Source organism: Pyxicephalus adspersus, chromosome 4 (genome assembly GCF_032062135.1).
Source record: "Pyxicephalus adspersus chromosome 4, UCB_Pads_2.0, whole genome shotgun sequence".
Lineage (NCBI taxonomy): Eukaryota > Metazoa > Chordata > Amphibia > Anura > Pyxicephalidae > Pyxicephalus > Pyxicephalus adspersus.
Window position 1 is genome coordinate 141,567,829 of NC_092861.1, and position 7,589 is coordinate 141,575,417.

Below are 7,589 nucleotides of genomic sequence, written 5' to 3' on the forward strand. Positions count from 1 at the left end.
GATCCACAGCCAGGCCCCCAGCCGCTCATACGCCGCCTCGGGGACAAGTGTCATGCAAGGCAAACCTTACCATCCAAAACCCAAACCTTTTTGGGTCCCATCTCCCCTATATTCTCCATTACCCCAACTCTAACTTTCATGGACCCAAAAGAACACGCCTCCCCAGCTGCCATGACAATAGCCCCTCAATCCCACTTAATATTAGGGAGGGAGGGTGGGAATGCACAGTCCCCAGGAAACTTTGAAAATCTGCCCCCCACCCCTCAGTCCCCCTTTTTAAATCCTGTTCTTTTCCCCACCCATAGCCAGCTACCCACCAATCACCAAATCAAATTTTCCCGCACTTTTTTCCCCGCATTTTTTTTTTAACCCCTAGATCTCTGTCTTCCCTACTCCCCCTGGCATGAGGCCCTACGCCAACTTTTCGCTTCAGGCCTGCTTTCCATTTGCTGGATCACCCAGCTTTACAGATAAAACTGTATCCTCTCTAGTTGTGGAGAGATTTAATAAATCAGGCCCATAGTCTTAGATGACGCAAAAGCAGATCCTGCAAAGCTGGAAACAGATCCTGCATAGGTAATGAACAAATTTGGCTCCCATTGCGTTCCAATAAAACAAAAACGCTTTTAGATCATTTATTTCTAACTGATCTCTTACATAAGAAAAAACATAAAAAAAGACAGGACATTCCACTGAAAAATACCCTGCCTTCCTGTGTTCTGTTTCAGGTCAGCCTCATGTCCATACATTCTATAGAGAACACCTGTCCTACACTCATAGGAAAGGTATGAAAATACACAAACGCTATACAAATGATATGCAGATTCTGCCTTTGCACTCAGCACGGTGGAATTTTACTTTTCCCAATCCCCACAGATTTTATGGGTTCTCATTATGCTGGTGAGTTGCTAATTGCACACGTCCTGGCCCAGATCCCACAGCGGATTAGGTAGATATATATGAAGCACACCCAGTGCAAATATGCAGCAACGAATCCAAATATAACTTGTCATTAAATAAACCACAATAGATCTGTCAGCTTGGATAAGCTCTTACATTTACATAATGAAATGAAGGTAGCAACTGGGGAGCCTGTAAGCTACAATTAGCACTAAATAAAATGGTGCGCTGAACAGATTGTCTAAGACAGGCTCTAGAAAATGTAGTATTTGATTGGCCATCTGGGTACGCTGGAACTTGTTAAAAATATTAATGCCAGGATTTGACATAGTACTACAGGGGCCCATTTAGGCCAAAGTGACAGGTTCTGTTGGTGGTCCTATTTAACCTCTACATATCTTTTCTGTCCAACTAGTATGTGACATCAAAGCTCACTACCTGCAAACATGAAATTGCTTTTCTATTCATATTACAATTGAGCGTTGCTTTTGATGATGTACCATTGTAATTGATTGGAGTTACAAATTTTCCTAAAAACCAGACATGCGTTCAGCGGTTCCCCGATGTCATTCATTGATCTGTCATGGCAGGCCAATAAATGACTGATTGGGAACGACCGATTGGGAACGACCACTGTTCACTCCTTTGGAGGAAAGCACAGCTGGGTCCCGCTCACTCGTCCTCCCCTTTCCATAAAACTGAATGATGCTTTGTGTACAGTACTCATTTGTTCTTCTGCCCCTGTAATCTATCACAAAAAAATCAGTTCCAGCAACAGAAATTCTACATTTGTACATAGCCTATGTCACATCTCAAGGTTTAATGAGATGGTCGAGCAAGCCTTTCCTTGTTGGAGCATCATATCAAGATGTTAGATCTATGTGTGGTCCGACTGCCTCTTAGATGGGTATCATTCATTATTAATATTATTATTATTAATTATTATTAATAATATTACGCAGCACTGTACAATAAACAGAGGTTGCAAATGACAGTGACACAGGAGGAGGAGAGGACCCTGCCCCGAAGAGCTTACAATCTGGGAGGTGGGGGAAGTAACACACAAAAGGATTGATATTTGGAAAAAGTTCATTAGACACAATTACAAAGTTCTATACTTTTGTCCTTTTGGACAATTGGAGAAAAGAAAACGAACAGAAAACTGAAGTTCTTGTCCAATCAGAATTCTTTATTCTTTCCATAAAATCAAAAGGTTCCGAGTATGGAAAGGTAAAACTTGTATCAGGGTTTTTTCATGCTGTGTCCCGGCTAGGGAGATTTCTCTTTGCTTCCTAACTTTAGAAGGCAACATGAAATTAGAGAAAAACTCCCAAAAGTAAACACCATTTTTATTTCAGAGATGTCCATGGGACATACACTATATCCCAACTGGAGGGTTTTCCTTCACCTTTTGTTCAGATGGCAACCCAAAATATTGGATTTCCCCTTACTATCTGTCTTGGTGACAATAATTACCAATGATAGGTGGGTGGGGGGCTGGGGGACACAGACAGCAATAAACTTGACATTTCTTGCTCTATTAAAACTAAAAATTGCATATTAGCAATTTACATAAACTTTACGATTCTAGAAAATGGTTGATTGTGTAACAGAGAAATATTAAGGTTGGGCCCACACGTTATTGCCACATGCAAATACACATTACGTTTGTTGGTCTGCAGCGGTGCCATTGATTCTGGATGGCATCCCAATACACCATGTCAATGACTGTGCAATGCCTAGCTTACTACAGACCAACCTGCTACATATAGTTCAGAATGCAAGATGGTGCAAGTAAAAAGGCATTCAGTGTTTGGTATGCTAAATTTTGCCAAGTCAGTAGGAAATGACTAATCAACTTGTTCAACTAGTCTGGTCGCACCGCTCTTGTCAACTGGGTGAACTTTTATATGATGTTATAGGGTAACTTTCTATGTCAGAGAATTTTCCACCCTACATTTACATTTAGCTGGGTATTAAAGTAAAGAAAACAGAGACTGTGGATCTAGGGGACATCCCGTTGCCTCATCGGATCAGGAAGAGATTTTTTTCAAATTGAACCAGGTTTATGCCTTCCTCTGAATTAACTATAAAATTTTTCTGTGATATGTTTATTTTTCTAGTGGTTCAACTTGATAGACTTATGTCTTTTTTCAACGTGACTATCTGTACGGGGTCCCTGTCAGGACTAAGGACAGAGAACCTTCCATACCCCACAGAGGTCATTATATGGTTCCTATCTTGCATTGGTGATCTTTAACAAGCCCGTAACATCCAAATGTAAGTTAAAGGGCTCAACTTTGCTATAATCAATATGCCTTTGGTGCAAAAAGCAATGATCTGCATGGCTCTGTCTCTAAAATTCTACCATTTGACGATGGTTTAACTCTACAGTATCCACCGAATAATAAAATATCACCTCTGGGTGGGCTGATTCATTATAAATACATGCTGAGCTCTTGGATCCTTAAACCCTTTCTGCCTTTGTATGTCACCTTGACATAAGGAGATAAATCGAGAAACACCACCCCTCTCTCCAAGTACGCAGCGAGATGGGGGATGTGATCTGAGGAATAGAAAGAAGGTTAAATAGAGGGGGATGTGAAACCTCTTATAAAGAATCAAGAATAAGGATAAATGAGAGGAAGAGGGTTTGAATGATGGATGAATGTTGTGATATGATTATAGGAAAAGCAACCACACTATGGCCTCCTAAAATGGGGACATTCAAAGAGGAATTTTTAACCCTGACACTTCTATGATAGAGGGCACATGGAACTTATTGGGTGTTGTAGCCAAATGCTGAATTTTGCATTTAACAGGATGCAACTAAGTTTAAATAAAAACATGAAAATGGTTAAAATAACTTGATTTACCTGCAGTTTTGGCTCAGCAATGTAACACAAAGCAGATCTAATGCAACCTCTAAACTGCCATGTGTACGCTCTCTGAAAGTCAAAGGCTTTTGCTAACTTGCATCATTGTGCATTCCAAACATTTGTCAAATGCTGCAAATTACCACCCACCTATATGAGCCCTTACAAAGTATTATTAAAAGAATTTACAGTTGAAAACCATGCTAACTAATTATTGTCTAACACAGTGTTCACCAACCTTTCGGACCTCATGGACCACTAAATGCTCGGAATCCGCACCGCGCATGCACGGGGAGCCGCGTGTCACTCATAGAGAAAGAAACTTCCCCAGAGTAAGGTCATGATCCAGTAACCGGGTTGTGGGTGGGTTGTGTCCATACAGAAAACATGGTCCGCGTCTTTGCCCCCCCTCCCCAAAGGTATCCTTATCCTTATCTGGCCAGAGCCACGAACCACCAAAATGTTCTCACTGACCACCGGTCAGCGACCACTGGTCTAACAAGCCTCCAAGTGCAATTATATTATAGCCAGAATTTTGGCACCATTTGTGTATTTATTTCAGATATGTACAGTAATCCAGTGCAAAACTACTTCTGTGCATTTCCTCTTTGCAGTTTCCTAAAATAAAGACTGGTCATTGCTACCCTCTTTCAACGTGTGCAGGATGACTGGTCTTGTATCTGCCCCTTGTATTATTCTACAGGCAGCCTGTAATTTGTAGACCTGCTGGGTCCCTCCTATGGTTCTGATCAATGCACAAACTATGTGCAATCCAGTGGTGATGCCATTGCTAGGTATGTGGAGCACACAAAATAAATTTATTTAAATTGGGGTTTTTGATAAATATGTTTAAATGTTAAAAGTTTAAGTGCACAGACTTTAGTTCATAAATAAAGTTAATGCAAGTCCATATACTTTAGTCCTTCAACACGGAGGTAAAAACTGTCTGGAATAAACCAAGTTTATACACACCTGTCCTCGTTCCATTGTGGACACCGCCATCTTCCACCACATAAGCACTTGGCAGGTCATTCAGTCCCAGCAGCGACAGGGGAAGCTGGGATGTGCTGGGTATTAAGAGGGGCAATAGGCGTATTGCAGTAAGGAAAATCACCTATACCTTTCTACAATAAGGCCCAGGCTGATCACATGTTTTTAAAATTTAATTTTTTACCTTGTTAAAAGTTATAAAGTGGAAATTATTATACTTTAAATAAAGTATTGTTTTTACCTATTTTTGATTTCAGTTCTGCAGATCCCTTCCAGTTTCTTCAGCCACCTCCTATTGCTTTAGCATAGGTTGCCTACCATTGCTTTGGACTGACGTCTTGAGTCTACACAGCAGGTTGTGACCTCCAGGAGGTGGGGGATACTTATTACCTCGTAACCCAAAGTGCTTGACCAATGGCATTTATGGCAGGATTACCAGGTATTATTTTATTATAAGCTGTAGATTTACAAATATTAAAATCTTCATTTGAAATAATTAACATTATAACACTTATATGAGGGTTTTGATCAACTTCAAGGGTCAGTCCACCAAAATGGACTAGTTTAGCTTTTGGCTGATGTGTGGAAATCTAAAGTGCCTCCAGCACTATAGTAGGGAGGTCTATGGTTGAGTTCCTGAATCTGCTTAGGGGTTATATGGAGTCCTATACTCCCTGGTGGATAATAAATTGACCTATAGTATCCCAGAAGACTGAAATCACATTTGGTTTAATAGAAACAGATTAAGGATATTTTAGGATATGAAAATATGAATATATATATATATATATATATACTGTATATGGAAAATATGGTAGAACATGTTTCATTTACTTTGTTGCAAAAGCATATTTGACTATTTCATCATTCTATATGCTTTTGTTTTCAAAGGTATTTTTGTCACACTTGTATTCTTATCATATAACAGCAGGTTGAGAGAGATATCACAAATGTTCCTTATCATAAGTTTCTTTAAAAGAAAAGTATGGGTGTAACGTATTATCTACAATTTACATCAAACGTGCTCAATGGATAATTACATTCAGCAAGTTTTCTCTTATTATTTGTGTTAAGGAGATGCAGAATGGTAAAATCAATATTCTGACAAATGGACAAATTTATTGAAGGATTAGTAGGTGAAAGGGGTCATGAATTGCAAATTAACTCCAGTGTGCTTGGTCACTGGATAACAGATGCAAGGTAATGCCTTTATGTTATAAGCGGCAATAGACAAAATGCATTGTGCAGTAACCCATAATAATGGAATAAACTTATCAAATCTGATCTGGACTCTTTGACCTTGTTCAACTGCTGATTGTGTTTTTAAAGGGCCAACCTATTTACAACATTTACAATGTAGTTTTTCAGATGCTGAACAAAAAAAGCACTTGAGCTGAATTTCTTTTAATTCTCTGGGACTCTGTTGGGGAGATCTATGTGCTGAGTTCCTGGTTCTGCACACCTCTTCCAGTCAATATGAGGGGTCCGATCTTCTCTGTTAAATTTTATAATGTAGACTTGGGAATTCTTCCAGGGAAATCCTTATTCTGGTAGACCCAAGACATGTAAAGGTCAATAGGCATTTCATATTACCAATGCCTAAAATGATCATTCAGAAGAAAGTGACTACAGGAGTTCCCCAAAGTCCCTCATTAAGGATCCACTGTGTTGGTTAATGACTTCTATTGTATTACTATTGTATAATGGAGCAGCAGGAGTCCTTGCACTCATCCTTCCCAATCATTTTTCTATAGAACCGTATGGGCTGCTTGGCAGAGCTTGTCTGTATAGCGATTGTTATTAAACCGTCACCCAAAATATCAAAGCTCAAAAAACCACAATTAAATGTTTCAAAAGACAATATATTCTTTGTGCATTAATTATTCATTGTTGGGCTGGGTGCACACGTGTAATAATTGTCGTTGGAAAAGAACCTTTTACGATCCTTTCTAACAACAAAAGACTGAACGATACATGAGCAAGCGTTGTACATACAGCGCCGTTGTGCTCTATGGAGAGGGGAGAACGACGGAGCGGCACCACACTGCGCTCTCTCCCCTTCACTTTCATTAAGATCACTCGTCGTCCATGGATCCGCCAGGAAAGTCTGGCAACGAGCTGGCAACGAGCGCTGTACACACCCCAGATTCTCTACCGATATCAGCCCTAAGGTGGTTATTGGACGAGAATCATCTGACGTGTCTACGTAGCCTTAGTGGTTGACTCTGTCCAATATGATCAACTTAACTTCCTAACAGATTCATTTTACTGCATGCAATCTGCTAAGAACTGCATTTTAGCTGAATGCATGCAGCAAAGTCCTGGACATCTACATCCATGATGATAAGACATGGAAAAGAGTGAGCTCAAGATACATACAACCATGGATCAGGACAAAGGGCAGGCCCAGGATATATACACCTGTTATGTTGGTGGATGAATATAAGGCTGGCATTTGATGACCTTCCTTTCTAAAAAAAATCCTAGTTGTTGAGCTGGTATGTTTCTTGAAGCAGTGACCTTGCATAAGTATGCAGGTCGCCAGACTTATTTATGGACCATATTTTTAAAAAGTAAAATCTGATTTTTAGATATCTCCTTTTTTACCCTCAAACCATGAGTACAACTTTAAAATTGCCATGTTCTTACAATCAGTAAGTTTTACTCCCCAGCAATTAGGCTTTACAGCAAATTTGTGATCAGAAGCTTTATTGACTTGAATAATGTACTGATTGCCACAACTAGAAGTAGCATGCATGACCTAATTACCGTATTTTTCGGCGTATAAGACGCACTTTTTCTTCCCCAAAACTGGGGGGGGGG